This window comes from Molothrus ater, chromosome 6 (assembly GCF_012460135.2).
Source record: "Molothrus ater isolate BHLD 08-10-18 breed brown headed cowbird chromosome 6, BPBGC_Mater_1.1, whole genome shotgun sequence".
Classification (NCBI taxonomy): domain Eukaryota; kingdom Metazoa; phylum Chordata; class Aves; order Passeriformes; family Icteridae; genus Molothrus; species Molothrus ater.
The window spans coordinates 40,681,842-40,702,827 of NC_050483.2; the positions used below are offsets into that span (position 1 = coordinate 40,681,842).

Below are 20,986 nucleotides of genomic sequence, written 5' to 3' on the forward strand. Positions count from 1 at the left end.
TCTGTGCAAAGAAGCTCAGACTAAGCAAAGTTAAAGCTGATTGTTGAGCTGAGTGGAGAATGAAACCAGGGAGAGGTAAGGCACTGTTGTCAAATCCTGGTTCTTCTCATAGCTTGGTTATGGAAGACTGAGTTTGCTTCCTTGTTCAGAATCTTAGAAGGAGTGAGAGATTTTGGTTATTTACATTTTGTTTCTGTTGTGTCTGTCTCTTGAACCTGGAAAATAAGCTCTAGCTTCTCTATTTTGCAAGCAGAAGCAGCTTGGGGTTCAAGTATTCTCTTGAAGTAAAAGAAGATGACATTTTTTTCCTTCCAGCAATAAATGTGGAAGAGCTCTATTAATGTGCATGTTTACCACACATCCAGAAGACATAAATCTCATTTGATGAGCTGTTGGCAAACCAGAGCTAAAGCAGAAACATCCTCCCACCTTTGCAGTGGAAAGATGCTGTGGATGTCACAATTTCTAGGGGCTCTTCTGGGCACAAATCTGGTAAGTGAACTGCCCTGGAATGAGAGATACCATCTGGATAAGCCTGTTCTGATGATGTTTGATTCCTAAAGCTCAGGATTGGATGTCCTCAATTTTTTTTTTCTTTAAAGAGAAAAACTCTGTGAGAATGAACACATTTTACCATGAAACTGATGCTGTAAGATCTTTCTGGTGCACAAAGGAGCACTGTAGCCTGGCTGACAGAAATGGGAGCTGGTTAATGTAAATGGTAGCCATAGAGTACTGATTGCAAAGTTTTCTCTACGTTGGCATTTTTCTCCTAAGAAACATGGAAGTTTAAAAACAGTTCATTACTCTTTAAAGTAGGGGAAGTAGGGAGAGCAATACCCCCCTTGGCTTATCTGAGAGCTTCTCGGTCTGCTCAAAACCAAAAGAGAAGCATATAAAGAGATGGAAAAAAAACCACCCATTGAGAACTACAAAAGCATTTCCAGCGTGTGCTGAGGTGCTGTTAGAAAAGCAAAACCTTAGCTCAAATTGAAATTGCCCAGAAATGTCAAAAAACACAAGACAGTGTTCTTCAGGTATGTAAACAATAAGCAGAAATAGATGGAAGATATTGGCCCATTGTTAAACAGGAGAGGTGAATCTGTCAGCAACAACACTGAAAAGGAAGAGGTTCCTCAATGCTTTATTCACATCTGTCTTTACCAGCACCATTGGGGTGCATGTCTTGGGAACAAAAATCCAGGTTGATGCAAACACAAACCTACCATCAGTAAAGAAAGAGTTGGTATGTCAGCTAATACAGGTGCTTGATCCCCACAAATTGATAGACCCTGCCAATAATCACCCCAGGGTAAGAGAGCTGGTTGATATCATTGCAAGGCTGTTCTCCAAATCTTTGAGAAGTCATGGAGACCATGAGACATCCCAGAAGACTGGAAGAAGGCTAATGTCACCCTCATCTACAGGAAGGGCTTAAAGGAGGATCCAGGAAGTTATAGGCCCATCAGTCTTACTTCAGTCCCTGGGAAAGTTATGAAAGAAATTATCATGGGGGATATCACAAGTCAGATGAAACATGTGATTGGGAAAAGCCAGCACGGATTCACCAAGGGCAAGTCATACTTGACAACCCTGATCACCTTTAATGACAAAGAAACCTGTTTGGCTGTTGTGGGGTGAGCAGTGGACATTGTCTACTTGGATTTTTCCAAGGCTTTTGAAATGGTTTCCCACAGCCTCCTCCTAGAGAAACTGGTGTGATCCTGTGTGGTGGGTGGGGAACTGGCCAAAAGGCGATACCCAGAGGCTGGGTATTAGTGGTGATTAGCTCCTTTTCAAACCAGCAATCTGTCACAAGTGGGTTCCCCTGGGATTGATATTAGACCAAACACTGTTTAATATCTCCATAAGACATCTGAAAGATGGGATCAAGAGTACTCTGCCAAAGTTTGCCAATGATACCAAACTGATCGGGGAAGTGGAGAGCCAACCCTGCAGGAAGATCTGGATGGGCTGGAAAAGTGGGTTAACAAGAACCTTAGAAAGTTCAGCAAGGACAAGTGCAAGGTCTTGCACTTGGAAAACATAATCCAGGAGTGCAGCACAGGCTGGTATCTACTGGGCTGGGGAGCAGCTCTGTCAAAGGGGTCTGGGAGTCCTGGCGGAAAGAAGCTCAATCTGAAAGAAGAGTGTGCTGCTACAGCAAAGAAAGCCAACAGGATGCTGGGTTGCATCAAAAAGGGCATCAGCAGCAGAGATAAAGAAGTCATTCATTATCCCACTCCACTCAGTGTTTGTCAGGACACACCTGGAACACTGTTTAGTTTTGGTCCCTGCTATTCAAAGTAAAGATGCGGACAGGCTGGAGAGGGTCCAGAGAAGGGCCACAAAGATGAACAAAGGGCTGGGAAGCCTTCTGTGTGAGGAAACTCTAAAAGAGCTGGGTTTGTTCAGCATGAGAAAAGAAGGCTGAAAGGAGACTTTATCATCATGTGCCAGTATTTACAGGGCAAAGAAGACGGAGACTCCTTTTTTTTCAAGGGGTTCCATGGAAAAGATGAGGGTTAATGGGTACAAGTTAATCCTGGGGAGATTTCTGTACAATACAAGAGGAAAGTTTTCACAATTGAACAGTCAACCATTGGAATAGTCTCCCCAGGGAAGTTGTGGACTTGCCAGTGTTGGACAGTTTAAGATTTAGCTAAACAGAGTGCTGGGCTGTTGTAGCAAACCCCATAGAGCTTGGGAAAGCTCCATGGAGGATTGAGGCTTAACAGTAGGAACTGCTGAGTCATGATGAGACAGCAAAATAAGTCCCTGTCTCTGACCCCCTGCCCCAAAGCTTATCTCTGTAACCCCATAGGTCACTTTTCCCTAACCCCTACTATTGGACAAGTTTGGATCCCCCTTTACCCTATAAAAAGGGGCTGTTTTAGCCCATTCGACAGAAGAAGAGCTGTTGCTGGGACTCTTCACAGACCTCCCAATAAACCATCGCTGTGGAACCCCCAGAACTTCTCCTTCTCCTCTCTCGCGTCTGCTTCAAGCCTCAGCCAAGGGCACCCTAGCAAGCAAGCCAAGAGCTGACATCCTAAGAGAGCTGATAATCGCTAAAGAGCTGACAATCACTGAGCTTGCTAAGGGTAGCCACGGCTGCAAGCTGCCTGGGCATTTGGGCTCTCTTCTCCCAGAGGGATGGGGCTCCCGGACCATCCTTGCATCGCTCGATAACAAGGCCAAGATCGAGGCTTTATTATAGGCCATTTTGTCTAGACTGTCCTTTTGCCAAAAAAGGTTGGGCCAGATGATCCTCAAGGTGCCCTTCCAACTTGGTATTCTATGATTCTATTATTTAAGAGTTGCTCGGGTTTTTTTGATTGGAAACCAATCATGACTTTTGGAACAGGCTAAAAGAAGAACACATTCATCAAAGTGTATTTGGTCAGTACTGGATCCAGTCTTTGATGTGTTGATGGAAAATGCATCAAGTCTAAACTTCAATTGCTTATTTTGTACTTCAAACTCTCTTTCTCTCACATAGATCATATCCAAAGTGCATATGACTCTTCAGTATAAAATTAACAAAATAATGTAACCTGTGTATTCTGTTGTGGACATAGCTTGATCTTCTGTCTACACTAAATTTTAGAAGCTGTCTAAGCACATGTAAACTAGAGCCCTTTTGAGACTCCAACTGGCCTCTCTCAAAGAAAGAATCTGAAGGGGGGCAAAAGAAAGCCTTTTCTTGACAGAGATTCTGAAAGTAATGTTTCCCAGAAGGCATGAACTGCCCTACTGTAAAAATGATTTCTAATAAGCAAGTCCTCTAGATTTCTACCTGCAGACATTAACAACAAAGATAAGATAGAACCATTGCCAAGCATTTAATGATAGTCTAAGGACTAATGAAGACCTGAAGGATTGCAACTCAAAGGCAATGGTCACAGCCCACTGAGAACATGATGTACTTTCTCATCTTACTGAGAAATAGGTGGAGATGATTCAGAAGCCTAGAGACCCAAATTCATCCTCAGTACTGAAAGAATGCATTACTGTTCTCTAGTAAAACATGCAGAATTTCCCTCTACTGAGGTATTTGTCCTAATTGCAGAAATTTAAATCCAGTGTGTATACATACATATATATATATATATATATGTATACACACTGGATTTATAGTGTGTGTGCACGAATACAGGAATTATTGAAACTCCTTCTCCTGGCAATGTCTTCTACGATTGACATTTTCACAATGGTCATGTATAACTCTTCATGGGTTTTTTTCACAGATTAAGGCATCATCACAGAATATTCTGAATTGGATAGGATGAGGATAATTGAATGCAACTTTTACATGAAAGGCCCATACAGGGATCAAACCCACTACCCTGGCATTATTAGTACCATGTTCTAATGAACTGAGCTAATCTCAAGGGTTTCATGAAAAAGATACCAGAAGCAGAAGGGGACAAGACTTTGGTTCTGTTTCTAGTCAGAACCCTTACTCTTTTGAACCTTTCAAAACAAATGACTTAAAGAAAAGGCAAGAAAAGGAATCATCAGGAGAGAAATAAAACCATCTCCTCTCTGGCTTTAGATCTCTCACTCATAATCATAAATACAAATATATCTAAATTCAACTTTGTCTTTAACTTTGGATATCAGGAGCAATTTTGATTTATTTTAGAAGGGGCAAGAAGAGAGAGAATGGCAAGAGGGGTTTGTATTTTGCATTCTCTCTTGATTTGGTCTGACAGATTCTTGCTGTTTTTGAAAGTAGCCAGTTTCTAAAAGAGGACTGCTAACTACTGTTAATCCCAGAACTGGAAAGATTTCCTGCAACAGCCAAGTCTCATTCAAGCCCTGAAAACAGGCTGTGAACTCAATGGCTTTCAGCTCTTCCTAAAAGTTGCCTGCCTTGGGCTGAAGAGATCTCAGTGAATCCAGTCTCTCACATGAACAGAAAAGGAATTCTCATTTCTCTATTTAAGTTCTTATACTAGCCCAGTCTCTGAGATATGAGTCAGAAATGTCTTCTGAAAGAAATCATCATGTCTAAAGGCCATCAGCAGCACAAAATATCAAAGGAACATTGAGGAAATGTTTGGACACTTCCCTGGATTTCATTGAAAAATTCCAGATACTTCTGAACCCGAGAGCCAGCCATGAACCACAGTGAGTCTGTCTGACCATAACTACTCAATAATTGGCAGCTACAAGTATGAGAGAGCCAAAGAATAAACCATTCCTCCAAACATGTTCAATTGTTTGGACACTGTCTCTAGGGGCTGATGACACTTCACTCAGTTTTAGACTTGCAATCTTACCAAAACCACAACAAGACAGGATAGGATTCAGGAAATAAATCAGATGCCACCCTTCTCTGGAAATCATTTTTCTGCAGCTATTTGGTAACATTTTTAGGTTTGTGGACCGGAAGGTTGTTAGACTGAACAACTCAGGAGACAGGGAAAGGAACAAATTTCATCATTGGAATTGCTATGCATTCCTGCCCATCTCCTCCCACCCAGTTTAATATCTATTATCTCTCCTTTAAGGCTTTTTAAAATTTGTCTTTGAAAAAGCTACACAAATGGTTGAGTGAAGAGACAGTACTGGATATCTGTGCCACCACATTTAGATGAATCTTTAATGAACGAGATTTTCAATGATTCTTTGTTTAGAATATGAACTAAGATTCCTGTTAATATTTTCTTCCCCAAAGAAGTGTGCCTTGCTCTCTCACAAATTCTTTTCTGGTCTTTCCTATCTTCCTTATGTTTTGCTTTCTGTCTAAAGTAGGTTTGATGCAGGCAGCCACAACAATCCTTAATTTGCACAATGCTCCGTGAACCCGTGACCAGAAAGTGGTGCCTTAAACAAATCAAAACTAGGAAAAGTCTGTCTAAGAAGAATGCTGAACCTGCCATTTCCCAAAAATTACTCTGTGTGCTGTGACACAAATGAAAGTCACACTCACCCTCTATGTTATTTTTTTCCCACGGATCCACATTTTTTTAATTGATAAAGTAAACCAATGAACAAACCAAAACAAGGCATCTGATGCCAGCACATCAATTCCACCTATATAATTCTTTCTACTTGTCCACTTTTTTGTTTTCTAGAGCGCAAACTTAATACCACTTTTAAAGCTTTAAACAGAATGATTAAACTTAACAGTACACACCTGGCGGACAACATAAAGACCTTGCTTTGGTTCTTTTTTTCCCCATGTCAAAACTCTTTCCCCCATTTTCTGTATCTAAGGAAAAATGAAAAGGTTTTAATTGATCACTTGCTGTGACGTATACCTGACTATAAATATACTTGCAAGGATTTCTATGCACTGACAGGTAGGCACTGACAAGGTTTCCTGCCAGAGGAATGGGTGATAGATGAGTAGAATCTTAGCACAAATAGCCCATGCTACAGAATGCCTGGAAGAAAATTGAAGTCAGAAGGTGAACTCCAGAGCTACCTGAACGATCCACAATGGCTTCAAAGGTTTCCTCTTGGTCCTCAACTCTGAGGGGTTTATGACAGCAAGATGGGATCTATCCATTTCAGAAACTTGGTGACCTAAAGTTGTCTTTGAACTTTGACTTCCCTTACACAAAGCAATAATTTTCCTGGACTCTCATTTAGTCCAAAGAAAATGCTTCCTAGAGGTGATAAGGTAGCAGTAACTGATTATTTGGCTTTTCCTTCATAAGTACCTCAAGAGACACCAGCTGATGGTATCTTGGCCAGGCCAGGTTAAGTGGCACATTGCTATAGATGAATGATCCAGTCAGTCTAGATGCAAGAAGCTTTTGTCCCTGAGATTGTTGACTAAACAGATCAACAGATCCAATAGACTGTTGGAGCACCTTCTCTTCCTTTCTTTGCTCCTATTACAGGAGTTACTTTCCTTCATTTCTTCTGACAAAGTCAAAACTTCTGCCACTGGAAACCCCTTAACAGTTCAGTGTCAGGGATAACACACATAAACCCCTTCCTGGTTAACTTTGCATTTAATTTCCCCCACTGTGTGAGAACAGGAAAGTAGCTCCTTCATGCTGCTTGAACTAACAGCTGTGACTTGTTAGACTACTAGAAGGAAGAGCTCTTTCTCTTCTTAGTAGGAGAGTCTATAAAATAGCAAATCAGGGGTAGAGGGCAGAAGGAGTACATTCCTCTCAGGGAAGGGAGCAAGAAACTAAAAATGAAACCTATAAGCCAAGGAGGTGGCCATGGCCTCCCTATGGCTTGTTCTAGTCTTACTTTATAAGAGAATTCCTCCTTTGAAAGATCCCATGAAAAACACTGTATCGGACAAACCTACATCCTATCTTTTTTAGAATCCTATCTTTTTAGGTTTAAGTGGAGAGGCTTGAAAGACAAAGTTCTTAAGCTAAGAACTGTATCCCTGAATACAACATATTCTGGATCCCTTAGGGAAAGGTTTTCAACACCATATCCAATTAACAGTTTTTAATGGCATGAAGGCAATATCTGTGTCCTGGAACAACAAACACCAGGAATGCATCTGCCACCTGAGAAAGGTCAGAATGTCAGGAACCTACCCTCAAGAATTTTTTTTAAATAACTTTTAATTTCACAAATTTCTTTCTTCCATAAGAAAGGTTTCTCTGAATACCAATGTCTAGTTCGGCTATCTGAAAATAAAGTCTCTGATAAATAAACTGGTTTAATTGCATCTAGATTGTAAATTCTGTATCCTTCACAGCAGCATTTATAAATAGGTACAATACTTACCTCTATGCACATGTTTGGAATATTGTGGTAACTTATTTCAGACTTTTAAAAATAGACTGAATATCTTATTAGTAGCTCAGTTACTTCAAGAACTCTGTAAAAGCTAGAAAGTGGTAGAAGGTAATATTTTTGTCCCATTAGAATTGCTCATCTATCCTTTAAATTCATCCTTACACCTGGTACTTGGACTGCATTTTTCTTTTCTGGAGATAAAAATACTCATCTGTCTTAAATTACCACGTGAACTACTTCCCTTAATGTTTTTCTTTACTATTTGTCTGGTTTGGATTTTAATCATTACAATCCCTTCTAAGGCAGGATATGTTTTTATACTTGATATCATATTTAATAGCAAAGTCATAATAATTTAATAAAAATCTAAGATGATAAATGTTAATGTCTCAGCACAATGTGTCTTAGAAACTGCTCTCAGCAAGACAGCATGATAAGGATTATAAATTTATCTGTCCCATAATTTAAATGCATCCAAACTCTCAAATGCAGAAAAGCATCCAGCAGTACTAAACAGCAGTTCAGGGAGTGATGAAGTATATCATGCCTAGTTCAAACTTTAGAGGGAATGCAGTCAGTCAGCTGGTAACTCATCAAAAAGCTGTAGTTAGAAATTCAATTCTTGAGAAAGATTCTACCAAACTGTAATAAAATCAAACAAGAACTTGGTTTTATACTTCATCAATAAAACAGTATTTCTGAATCATATCAATATCAGGTGTCAGTTCAATCCTGGAACATCGAATGGAGAAGTACACTACAGGCACAAGAACGTGCACAGTCTCCATCTCCAGAAGTCACTTCTGAGGCCCCTATAATGACAGGAGTTTTGTTAGGTTGAACTCAAATGACACTAAAGTGAAACACTCTTCATACAAGGAAAGGCACCCTCCACCCCATTCTGCTCCCTCAAGAAGATCCTTGCCAGCTTGACCACTAGAACAAATTTTATTCTGACTTGAAATCAGTGCAGCAAAACTAGAATCCCATCAAAGCTCATTTCATGGCCAATCTCATCAGAGAAAGTTGGGAGAGTGAAAAGTATTTCAAAAATGAAATTACACTACCAGAAAGAAGTGAAGAAAACAATACATTTTTCTCCTCTTCCTCAGGCAATGAGTGGAAACTCAGAAGCATATGACACATTAATTAAATACAACAATTAAATACAATTACTACTGAAAGCTCATGATCCAGCAAGAGATGAAGAACCTTATCTAATAAGTGGGTATGGGTGGGCTCAATCCTCTGTCCTTGCACATATGAGCCATAGAAGCCCTTGGAGCCCATATTGAAACCTGGGCTTGAACAGACAGTTGCTCTGCTTTCCTGGATGTGCCTGATATCCACAGGACAGAAACCATGCCAGTACTTAGCTTTTCCTTTTGCCTCTGCCTTTGTATCTCATTGCCAGCTTTTCTGGCTTTATTCTCTTTTACTTAATAATTTTACAGCAAAGCTTGTGGCACTAAACACTTCCTGACACAGCTGTACACGGAGAGCAAACCTCCCTTTAGTGCTCTCAAAAGAATGACAGAAAACCAAATGCACAAAGCCTCATTTCATAAGCTTTGCTTTTGAACTTCATGACCATCTCTAGACTGCTCTAAATTTACAAAAGCTTCACCTTGTAAGCCATTAAGACTCCTTGCACCCATTACTGTGTCTGGGAGACAGTTCCAGAAGTTCATTTTTCTGATGGCTTGAGAACTTCTTTCAACTTCCTATCTAAATGCATTATTGATTAATCCATATCCATCTGATATTATATTTTAACTTTAATTGTTCTTCTCCCTACTTGCTATTTACCCCCAAATGTATTTCTAGAAAGCAATCCTATCTTCTTTGAATCTTCCTCTTGGTCAGCCAAACCAAGCCATGTTCTTGTAATCTCCTCTCAACAGACTTTTTTTACCATTCCATTAAAGGTCCTGAAAGACCTTTCCTGGGTTCGTTCCAGTTAAAATTCACTTTTTTTTCCAGTACAGAAAATCAGTCTGATACCAGTAATCCATATGAGATGTAACAGTATTTTGTCTTAATTGTATCACTATTTTCCAATATCCAAGGAGAAATCTAGGCTTGACATTTACAAGGTCTTCTTCATGGCTGAAGAATGCTACCAGCATTTATCTTATTAAACACAGAGGTTTAACTTCTTACATGCCTGCTGACCAATGAGCCTCCAGCTCACAGCAGAAGGTCCAAAATGCATGACTTTGCAGTATTAATTTTTTTTTCTCATTGTGATGATTCCTGCTGACTGTCATGTCATTTTTCCTATCTCATAGGCAGATCCTCCTCAATATTATTAACACCTTCTAACTTCCCATTATCTGCAAATTTCATGAGCACAAACTGGGTTTTAAATTAGGGTCATTAATTAATGTGAAATTAGTAAAGAGAATCAGCAACAAGATGAATTTTGAAAAATACGATAAATCAGTCCTCTGTATTTTTGCAACCTCTCTTTCAAAAAACTTCACTGTAAATATTCAGATAGTTTTTTTTATTCCAAATTGTGTCCTCTTCTGCTTAAATAAAGATTTCCATTAACACAGTTTCAAATGTTTTGCTTAAAGCCAAATATATTGGGCTTTACTACACTGCAGTTTTTGAAGAAAACTCTTATCCTGTCAGAGAAAGATGAGGTTTGTCTGACATGATCTACTTTTGCTAAAACCACCTCATATTTTATCCCATTCTCTATTTACCTCTACTTCCATGATCTTGATTCCTTTAAAACATTTTCTAAGACCTTGCACACCATGAAGGTTAAAACAACAATCATGTAGCTTTTTCCTCTCTTTTTAAAAACAAACAGATTTTGATATATGCCAATCCCATTGTACCACCCTAGAACTGAAAGATTAATTAAAAATCCTTGCTAGTGGAGTTGCAATTTCAAGTGCCAGTTCTTTCTGGCACATAATACAGGTTTCCCATTTTCTCAGGTAAGAAGTCTAAATTTTCTATATTCTTAAACACTGGCAATAGTAATTTCTATTATTATTCCCATTGAATATACTATCCTTGTCCTCTGAATGTAATTACCTTTGTTCTCCATTTAATTCTCAAATCATGAAGACCACAATTGTACCTTATAAAACCTCTTTTAATATTTAAATACAGTAGGTCACCGAAACAACAGAAGTACATATCTTATATTAGCACTATGGTTAATGTGATATAAGAAATGGTCAATATAGTATAAAAGAATATAAAGGAAACTCCATGAACCTAATTTGGTTCAGTGATATTAAAAGAGTATCACTGAAATCAGGAAAACATTCACAAGAAGATATAATTCCCACCACTGCTTCCTACTAGAGGCACCAAGATTTTGCAATTTTCTCATGTAGTGTGAATAAAAGTTATTACATTGGTTTCATTTCTTATTTCATGAAAGGAGGATGAGGAGAAAGATGTTGCAAAGGGAAATGAACATCTAAGTTTTATGCCATGAAATTTTATCAAAAAATGTATACCACATATAAAATGCAAGTTTATAGACTGTAAACAGAAGACCACATGGATTCACTAGTTTGTTACATTTGCTTCTTATTTTGTATCAGTTTCTTTTTACTATTACTATTCCATGAGAAAAAACCATTTAAGTTCTTCCTGAGGCAGCATATGTCAGAAAAAAGCCATCCCTATGCCATTATATGCATCTAAGAACAGGGAAAAATCACTAAAAGTAAGTTCTTATTCTCTTTTTATCCAGAGAGTTATGACATTTCTTCTATCTGCATTTTCAGTGTACAAAAATAAAATGTAGAAATGTAGAACTCTCACAGCTCTTCAGTCACAGTTTTCCATCATCCTTGAGACTGAAGAACCATGTACAAAATTCAGAGAAATGGCATCTCTTTTCTTTCATTCTAGCATCTCCAGACTCCCATCAAGCTCTGCTCAGCCAACTTAGTATGCTTAGACAAACAAGTAACGATCAATCTGACAATTAGTTAAACAAAATACCCTTTAAGATTTCTTCCAAGTTAATCTAAAACAGAACAAGTGAAAAGAGGAACTGGGTCTACATAATTCTTTTGAATGCAGAAACAGACCCTAAAAGAGGGATTTTTCTTCCACAATACTTTTAAAGCACTCTATAGCCATCTCAGAGAGACCTGCCTTCAGGATACTTTCTTCCTATTTAACTGCCCTGGCCTCTTTCTCATTCCCTTCGATCTCACTGTTCCCATTAAAGGGTCACGGATGTTACAGATACAAGCTTGTAAATAACAGCAGTAGTTTTGTTCATGTACATTCCTTAGAATAAGTTTATAATTGCATGACCACATAGTATTTCCATGGTTCTATTCCACTGCTCTATCCAGGCAGTGCCTTTTTACACATTATCAGTTTTCCACATGACTTTGAACATCTAAGAACATGTAATTGGACTATTTCATAACAGTTTGGAGAAAATTTGTTCAGGAAGCCTACATTCTGATTTGCCTCTTCTGAATGCATGACTTAGAACTTTAAAATTATTTTTACATATTTTTGTTAGTAAAATGCTTTTTTTTTTTCTCTAAAGTCATAGGTCAGAAAAGGCTTTTAAAATCCTTTAGTGAGATCTCTAGCATATCACAGTCTATTAAATTTTATCTCATACTAAGGCTACTTACTTATTTATCACAGATGCAAGAAAACAACCCCCAGTCCTGTTTTGATCTGAAGGTTATTCATATTTTTTTAGAGAAACACTCAAGTCTTCATCTTAGAGGTTGAAGAATCTCCATCTTCCTCTGTAGTTCAGTCCATCTCTGTTAAAAAAAAAAGACTTTTCTTCCTAATGTGGATTTATTTGGATCCAGGTCCAAAACCAAAGGGTGCTACTGTACTATGCCTTTCTTCCCTAAAATGAATAGCCCTTTAGAATGTCAGATTTTCTCTACAGGAAATAATTTATACATTGTAATCAAATCACTTCTGAACAATTTCTCTCTCCCTTCTCTTAAAAAAAATGAAATAGGCAGACTGGGCTCTTCAGTTTTCAAACTACAAAGTAATTCTCCACAATTATTTCTGTGGCTATCTGCTCAAAATGCTCACCATTCTCTTTAAAATGCAAGTCTCATATTTAGTCAGGATTCCAGCACCAATTTCATATGCAAAATTTAAATGACTTCTCAAGTGGTTCATTTCCAATTCAATTTACCTATTTTTGCCAAATCGTTACAGTAGGAACCCATGTTGACTCATTTGTCCACTGTGACCTTGAAATCTTTTTCAGAATCTCTTTTCTAGGAAACAACTCCTCTTCCTATAGATGAACAGACAGCATGTTTTCTGCTCATAAAGACATGATCTTGCTTTTGTCAGGGTTACAATACAACTTCCTTTGAATGGCCATAACTTACTCAATCAGTCCAAGTGGTCCCGTAAGACTTCCCTGGCATCATTCACTATTCACTATTTCTCCTATTTTTATATTATCTCCAAATGTTACCAAATGCCCTTAGTACCATTTATTTGCTAAAATAATGGGGAAAATAGGGATTATCATTAGCCATGCACCAGCCTACTAATAACACATGTCAATCCTTGTGCAAGGTAAACTCTGTTCATGATTAACATTAACAAGTCTCAATTAACATTAACAACTCTCAATTAACAACTGCTTTTTTGTCTTCCAAGTCCTTCAACCAGAACTGCATGTGCTTTGTTAACACTGTATAAGGTTCATTCTTGAATTAGGTTTTTTGTTAGTCACCGTTCAGCTGCCTTATAAGAATCTATATATATTTTCTTTTTAAATTAGTAAACATAAAAATGTCAAACAGACTGACTAGACTGATTTTCTGTACATCAACGTTGACTGGCATTCATTGCATTTCCATTATTTAATTCTTTTTTTAAAAAAAATTCGTAATAACTTTCTATTGTATTGGCATTGATTGATGCCAGGGTAATAGATCTATAATTACTTGGGACAGTCTGCTTACCTCCTAGAATGCAAGCATAACCTTATTGCTCTCCCAGTGTCATGGAACAAATAATTAATTAGGGGTGAATGCAAATTCCATCATGTGGACCTATGTTGATATTCTGTAATAATAGGGTTCTAATCTTTAAATTCTTAGTACATGTTGCTGTCAGAGTCAGACTGCACTAATAAAATCCCCAGTATAAATGCAATATAGGCCAGAGCTTTAGAAGTGAGTAAGACGCACTTTGCCAGTAGATATCTGATATATTTTATGATAGCAAAAGAACACCAAGACTCAGGTTTAATTACATGTTCTGCTCATTAAAGAACTTCCTTCCCTCCTCTTCTGTTTACCAAGCCCAGCTGGTGCTGTGCTTCTTATGTCCTAACAAATATTGTGCCTCTACCTGACCCATGACTATGCTTTCTACCTCATTCTGTTTTAAGTCAGGCAGCTTGTCTTATCTACTCTATTCCCACTCTTAGCAAGTGGAAGCAGCTTTAAAATGCAAGGGAAAAGGTTTTACCAGGTTTCCCTCTGGTAGCCACAGCACTCCAGAATAACAGTGTCTGGAAAAATCATGGTCCATGTTAATCTGTTCAGAGAGTTTTTGGAAATGGACCATTGCTTCTCCCTTTACAAAGGAGATTCAGCAGGAGGAAGGAAGATGAGTAGAGGCAGAGAATGCTCAGAGTATTTGGCAGCTGGATTTTGACAAGCCATTCCAGAATACTGAAAAACTGTTTTTCAGAGATTACTGTTCAACCAAATAAATCTGAATCACCAGACACATACTGAGCTTGCTGAACAGAACTGTATATATTTTGCAAAACTGACATCTGTCAGATTATGAGTATCTATTCACTGTGATTCATCTCCCAGATTTCAGTCTTTTGACATAAATTGTGGCATCACTTCTTCCCATACATGTCATGTACAAAGCCTGTTAGTCTTAAAAGAAGGAAGAAAAGTAGGCTTAGAGTCTACATTCCACATTTCTGCAACTTTTTCCTAATTTAGACAAAAAACAGGCAACTGTATGAATAATCAATGATGCTGACTAAATAACATTTCTAATAACAAAAAAATCTAGAAATAATCAAAGAATATTTTTTTTCTCCATGTGGTTCTAGCTGTTAATTAGATGTGCCATTTTTCTTCCCAATGACCATGGTTGTAGACTTGCAGGTTCATTTTCTATCTGCCAAACCCACATTGTAATAGCTTTTATAAATGTAACATGTCTGTAAAAAAAAAAAAACAACAAAAAAACACAACAGTAAAGTCTGTTGTGTTTTGACCACACTTTGGCTCAACACAAATTTGAAAGCCTGTGTTATTTCTTATCAAAGTATAGAGAGCTTTTAGATCTGATCTCCTTTGACCAAAAAATGACATGTAATGCTTGGATGCTGCAAAATGGACTTAGAGGTGTTTTTAGGTCACTCTGTGCTATGCAAGTCATCTTTCTGTAAATTAAAATCAGGTCCAAAATTATGCACAGAGTTCCTCTGAATGTTGTTGAGAAGGTGCAGCATCAATCCTCTTTTTTTAATCAAACAAATATGACATAGATGGTTGCAGGAAAATCTTTGAACTCCCAAAATATGCCATATGATGGTGTGAAATGTTCCATTATTTCACAACTGTACTATCAATGTATGATGGTGTGAAATGTTCCATTATTTAACAACTGTACTATCAATGTATACTGAACACCTACCACAGAAATGTTTAAAGTGATTTTTAATGTAAATAGATTTATTCTCCTGATTTCCATCATTAGAACAAATGAAAAATCCCTCCTCTGGTTTTCCTTTGAACTAGTAGGCAACATCTATACCAACCTGGACACAATATTCTTTGCTTTTCTTTTCAGACACAAAATCAATAGCATTAAGTAGGAACCCCTTTTTCTCTATGGATACTTGTATCCATTATTGGATCATTTCTCATGTGCAATGAACCATCTGCCTTAATGTCAAAGTTGATTCTTTTAGTTGTTCCTTTAATTTTTCTCCTCTGTCTCTTCACTTGTAGTATCTAATATGAAACCACAAATTTAAATCTGTCTGAATGAGAGTATTCAGGGCAAAGTGCTTCAATCACTTTCAAATTGCTCATTTTGGGCTACACTGAAGATGATGTTTTTAGAAGAAAAGAAGATTGCAACTTTCTAACAAGTTCAAGACTTTGACTTAATTTCTTTCTTCCTTTTTTTTTTAAGGTGCAGTCACCAATTGATCTGTCATATTGTGGTTTGCAAAGATAAACTGAGAATGCTCTGAAAGAAATTTGCAGCTGAAGAGCTGCAGGAAGACCTAGGATAGGGAATTACACTTTCATTGTGGCTAGCTTTCAATGACACTGAAGATGTCTCACTTGGAAGATCATCAAACCCATGTTTTCTCTTCTACTTCAACAGACAACGCTTCATTCATTTGATGTAGAAACTCTGAAGAAAATAATTTTCATTTTGAAATAAGTGTGAATTCTTTTTATCTTGAGATTTAACAACTCTTGACAATGCTTACATTTTACTTCAGAAAAATGGGCTGTTTTCATAACTTCAGTCTTTCCAATCAGTTTTTCCCACCAAGTCTTTTAGTATTCCCTTTCTCAAACCAGGTTAAAAGAAATGGAATTTTAGTTACAATTACTTCTAAGAACTATTTGTGGTATTAATAAAAAAACTATCCCATTTACTAAAAATAAAAATAACTCTAAAGAATGGAAACAAGATTTGCTAATCACAATCTTCATTGATTTATATTCCATTCATTTCTAGCAGATCAAATCCATCCTTGATTAGGTGATACTCTTGCCAATTTTCTCCTTCACTAACATTTAGCTCCATCTCTGTTCTCCTGTGGCTAAGAATATAATAAATTCCACCCATAAGGCTTCCAGTTCCATAATTATCTTTAGTACAAATAATTTTTTTTTGCTTTATAATATTTATTTCACAAAGATTTAATATGCAAAAATGGAGACAATAATAAAAGCAAAACAAGGCCTAACTTCTGAAAAAGTATATTATTTGGTTCTTTCTTTTTCTAAGAATGCTGATGTTTTTCAAGTCACTGTAGATCTGAAAGTTGTTTTTTATTAAACAGTTCACACACTGTTCTGTGACTTACCATGTTACTGGGCAATAACAATAATGCTCTAAGTTCTTCTTTTGTAAATAGGGCAGTGCTAAGGCCTTGTGATGTCCTTTGGTGAGATGATACTCTATCACAATTTTTACTTGAACTACAGGTATGACTTTCAGAATTTTGTTAGGTGAAGCCAAAAATTTCTAACTTATTACAAGCCAATTTGAAGATCCTAAAACAGTATTTTAAAAAGCTTGTGGAGGAAAAACATTGGAAAAGGAAAAATGAAGATGGCTTATAGTTGGTGGGTGACTTTTCACTGAAAATGTGTAAGCAATTTTTGGTTTAAATATCAACTGCATATAAGCCTAATAGTTTCTGCCCCCAACTTTACATGGATACAGAGAAGCTCTTTCTGACAGTTGTATTACAAAAATCAGAATACCTCTTTCCTTTTCACAAAATGTTATTGAAGTGAATGCTGAAAGTGAATGCTGAAAAGTGCTTGGTCGCCATCACCATTGTCTAAAACGTGTTTGACACAGACACAAGATTGAGACAGCCAAAGTTGGAGAATGGCAAATTTTTGACGTAAGATGCTACTGGAAAGTAGCTTGAAAGCTCATCTCATCTATTTACTGTCCTGATGCAGGGCAAAAGTATCAGTAACATTTCTGAGCACAGATAATGTGAATATAACAAACCCCAGTAACAGAAATTTGACAACATCTCTCCACAAAATATGCCTGTGCTTCATTATTTCTACTTATTCCTCCCAATATCTAACCTGAATTTCTCTGGCTGCATTTTAAAACTTTTATTTCTTGTCCTGTCTATGCTGAACATGGAGAAAAATTATTCTCCTTTCTGGGGTAGTTTAGAAGTCCTATCTAAAGACATGTTTCACCTCAGACTTTTCTCATAGAATAAACACCATCAGTTCTTCAAATTTCCTCATAAATCATGCTTTCCTGCTTTGCTCAGGAAAATGTGGTGCATGTATGCTATGTAAAGATGGTCAGAAAATCTGCTGGGGTCAAGATACAAAACATTTATTATTGTCCTTCTGTTCACAGATCTATTGGCCCAAAGCACAAGGAAAACAGATTGGTTTGATGAGGGCTGCTTTCAACAGATCCATTCTGTATGTCAGCCATTTCTTTGCTATCTTCCAGATGTTTACATATAATTCATTTTATTATTTGTCCATTTTATTTGTTTTAGCATTTTTTTAGGAATTGCAGTCAAAGTGGCTGATGAAAAATTCCATGGCTTCTTTTTTATCCTTTTAGCACTACATTTTTCCTTTTTCAATCTCTTTGAGCTTTAGCAAGCATCTCCTATGTTATCAGAGATGCCTGCTGACAGCTTTAAGTAGTTCTGGCCAGTGCTCTAAATAACATAGAGTCAATTTTATTAGTCTGTAAGATCATGGTCCTTAGTTTTTCATAATAATTATATTAGCCACACGATTACAGCAGACTTCTGTAGTGAATACTGAAACAAAAAAGGCATTTAATTGATCTGAGATATTACTAGTTTTCTCTCTCAGTTTAGTATGGAATGGTTTCTCCATCTTTCTCTTATTCCTTACAGAAACTCCATAGTCATAAACTGAGATGTCCTTAATAAAACCAGATTTTTTTCAGTTGGTTACCTATAAAAGGTTTCTTGCTCCTCCTAATTATAACTTCTTCTGTGCTTTTTTCTTTTTGATTTATGTCCCCACATACTTATGCATTCCTTTATATTAATCCTAGTAATCTCACATAATTTTCATTTCCTGTATGACTCACATATTTGAGGTCAATGTATATGATTTAACCAGATGACTTCTTGCTATATACTTGCTATTCTTTCCTTGCATTGGGATCATTAAATTCCAAAGAGTATGCTTTCTGTCAGGAAGTGCTTAATTCCTATATTCCTTTAAATTTCTCTTCTATGACATGTGATCTCCCAGTATCCTGAGTTTGCTGAAGTCTGCTTTCTTGAAATTCTTTTTCTTCTACTTTGCTGTTCTCCCTCCTTTCCTTCAAAAGGATCATGGATACTTTCATTTCATGTTCACACAAGTTCTCTTTCACTCTCATGTTCTCATCCACATCCTATTTAGCACAAAGCTGCTATTCTAACATCTCTAGTTGCTTCCTCTACTTTTCTGCTTTCTGTATCAAGGCTGACACTATATAGAAATATTTATTTATTTATATGTTCATTTATTTAGTTATTTATTTATTTACTTGCTCTCTCACTGTAAGCTGTTATGTTCCTTTCCAGTTGAAGTCTACATACACTTTTTCCCCCTGTTTTTATGAAATTTCACACCCTACAGCATTTGGCTAGTTTCTCAAAGAAAGCAAAAAACATCCCAAAAAAGTGTTACTCCTCAAAATCCAAAACTGAATTCAAGCCTTATACAATAGGTATTTCTAGCTTGGGATGCCAATGGAAATCTCCCTGTTTTTTCCTCAGGTGTATGTTTCCTCTTTCTGGACAAGCCACCATGTGTGCCCTCATATTTCCATTAAATGAGCCATTTTAACAATCCATTACTATGTTAGTTGAGTAGGAGTTTCATATTAAGAATCCCAGCTTTTCTATTTTACTATTTTCTGTTCCCAATTTCTATGTGTGAAGAAACATTTCTAGATTTGAAAGGTGAACAGATCACTCAGGTTTCAGATTGACTGCATAGCCAGTCATCAAAGGAAAACACCCATTCTTGAGGAACTGTTCATATTAGTTTTTTTCAATGAAAACCCCAAACTTTTCCCAATGCTCATTCACCATTTGGGGTTTTTTCTGCTGACTCTCAGTCTGACATGTGGAGTTTGCTTCTATACACTATAAGAGAAAGAGAATGGCACCTATACTCCAGATTTAGGAGCATTTATATACAGAAGAAAAATAGGAAGAATATTTGGTCTTAAAACTGGAAAAGAGATTAGAAATCTCAAGTTATTTTCTCAGTCTCCTACTTATGCAGATATTGTGTTTATTAAGAAGAACATGCCCTTTAAATAAAGTACAGGTACTATCCTAGTGAAGACAAGAGAGTTGTAGCATGAATCCACATAAATTGAAGTAAACTCTAAGATTAAAAACTTTTTTTGATGGTGACAGTGCCCTGGTGTGTGAACTTTGGCAACTCATTTATCTGTCCTTTAATTTTTGGTTCCCCAAGTGCAAAATGACTATGTCAAGAGTTAACAAATTCACACAGTGTTTGTCTTAGAGTATATCTATAAGCCCAAAAAGGTCCCTACATGATAAATGCTACAGAAAGCAAAGGATTTTTATTAATGATGCCCACTCAGAATAACACTTGTATCTTAGTGATACCTTCATCCCTAAAATCACTAAAAAAAGATTACAGAAAATGTTGAAATGAGGCAAATTTTCTCTCATCTCTGTAGAGCAGCAGCATTGAGAGCTCCAGCACACATCTGTCATCTGGAGGCCAAATAGGCATTCCACAATTCCAGGAAATCAATTCCAAAGACTGTAGATTGTCAGTTGCTTGTACACTGGAGGCCATCCAGGCAGCAGATTAAATTGTATGAGAAAATTGTAGCAGGCTCTAGACTGCATGTAATGGAGACCCTCAATGACCTTTCTGAGGACTTGGGAAATATGCATTGAAATTGCCAGTGGGCCCTTTTGTAGCACCAAAACTGCATACTGAATTTCTCTTACTTATCACACAGGGTCATTCAGAACTGAGCTGTTTCTGAAGAGGAAAAACAAATGCAAAACGGAACAAACAGAAAATGTAATCATCATCTTTTCTTCTTTCAGAAAATGTACAAGGTTACCAGAGATGCTTTAGCTGTATAATCACAAAAAGAAAAAAAAAGTTGGTATTTGTGAAAGCCACAGTCTTCACCAGCATTTAATGGGGCTACTGCTCCTGAATCTTTCACCCCTGAAAGATATTGGCGGAATACACAAAACATTGGCCAGAATGATTGCTGATTGTAGAAGGTTGATTTAGACAAGTAATATTTTAGTTTTGTTGTTTTATTCAGACTGTTAACCGCCTCCTGGTTATTAGGTTTTGTTTTTTCTAGAGTAGACCTCGACCATTCAAACTGCAAATGCGACCCTTTCAGCGCTGCTGACTTGCGGGTTCAAGCTACAGTATGCAACTCTCCGTGTCATGAACAGAAAAGCTGAACATACACAAAGAATGTGAACCCCTTAAAAAAATAG

The 20,986-nt window shown here is 37.1% G+C and overlaps 1 long non-coding RNA gene across 1 annotated transcript; it reads left to right on the top strand.

Moving 5' to 3' along the window:
- The first annotated feature begins 317 nt into the window (after positions 1-317).
- On the top strand, positions 318-16,798 carry LOC118687406 (uncharacterized). The gene is made up of 2 exons (XR_004980322.1): positions 318-492; positions 15,901-16,798. It is a non-coding gene; the product is annotated as an uncharacterized LOC118687406 (long non-coding RNA).
- Positions 16,799-20,986: the final 4,188 nt, after the last annotated feature.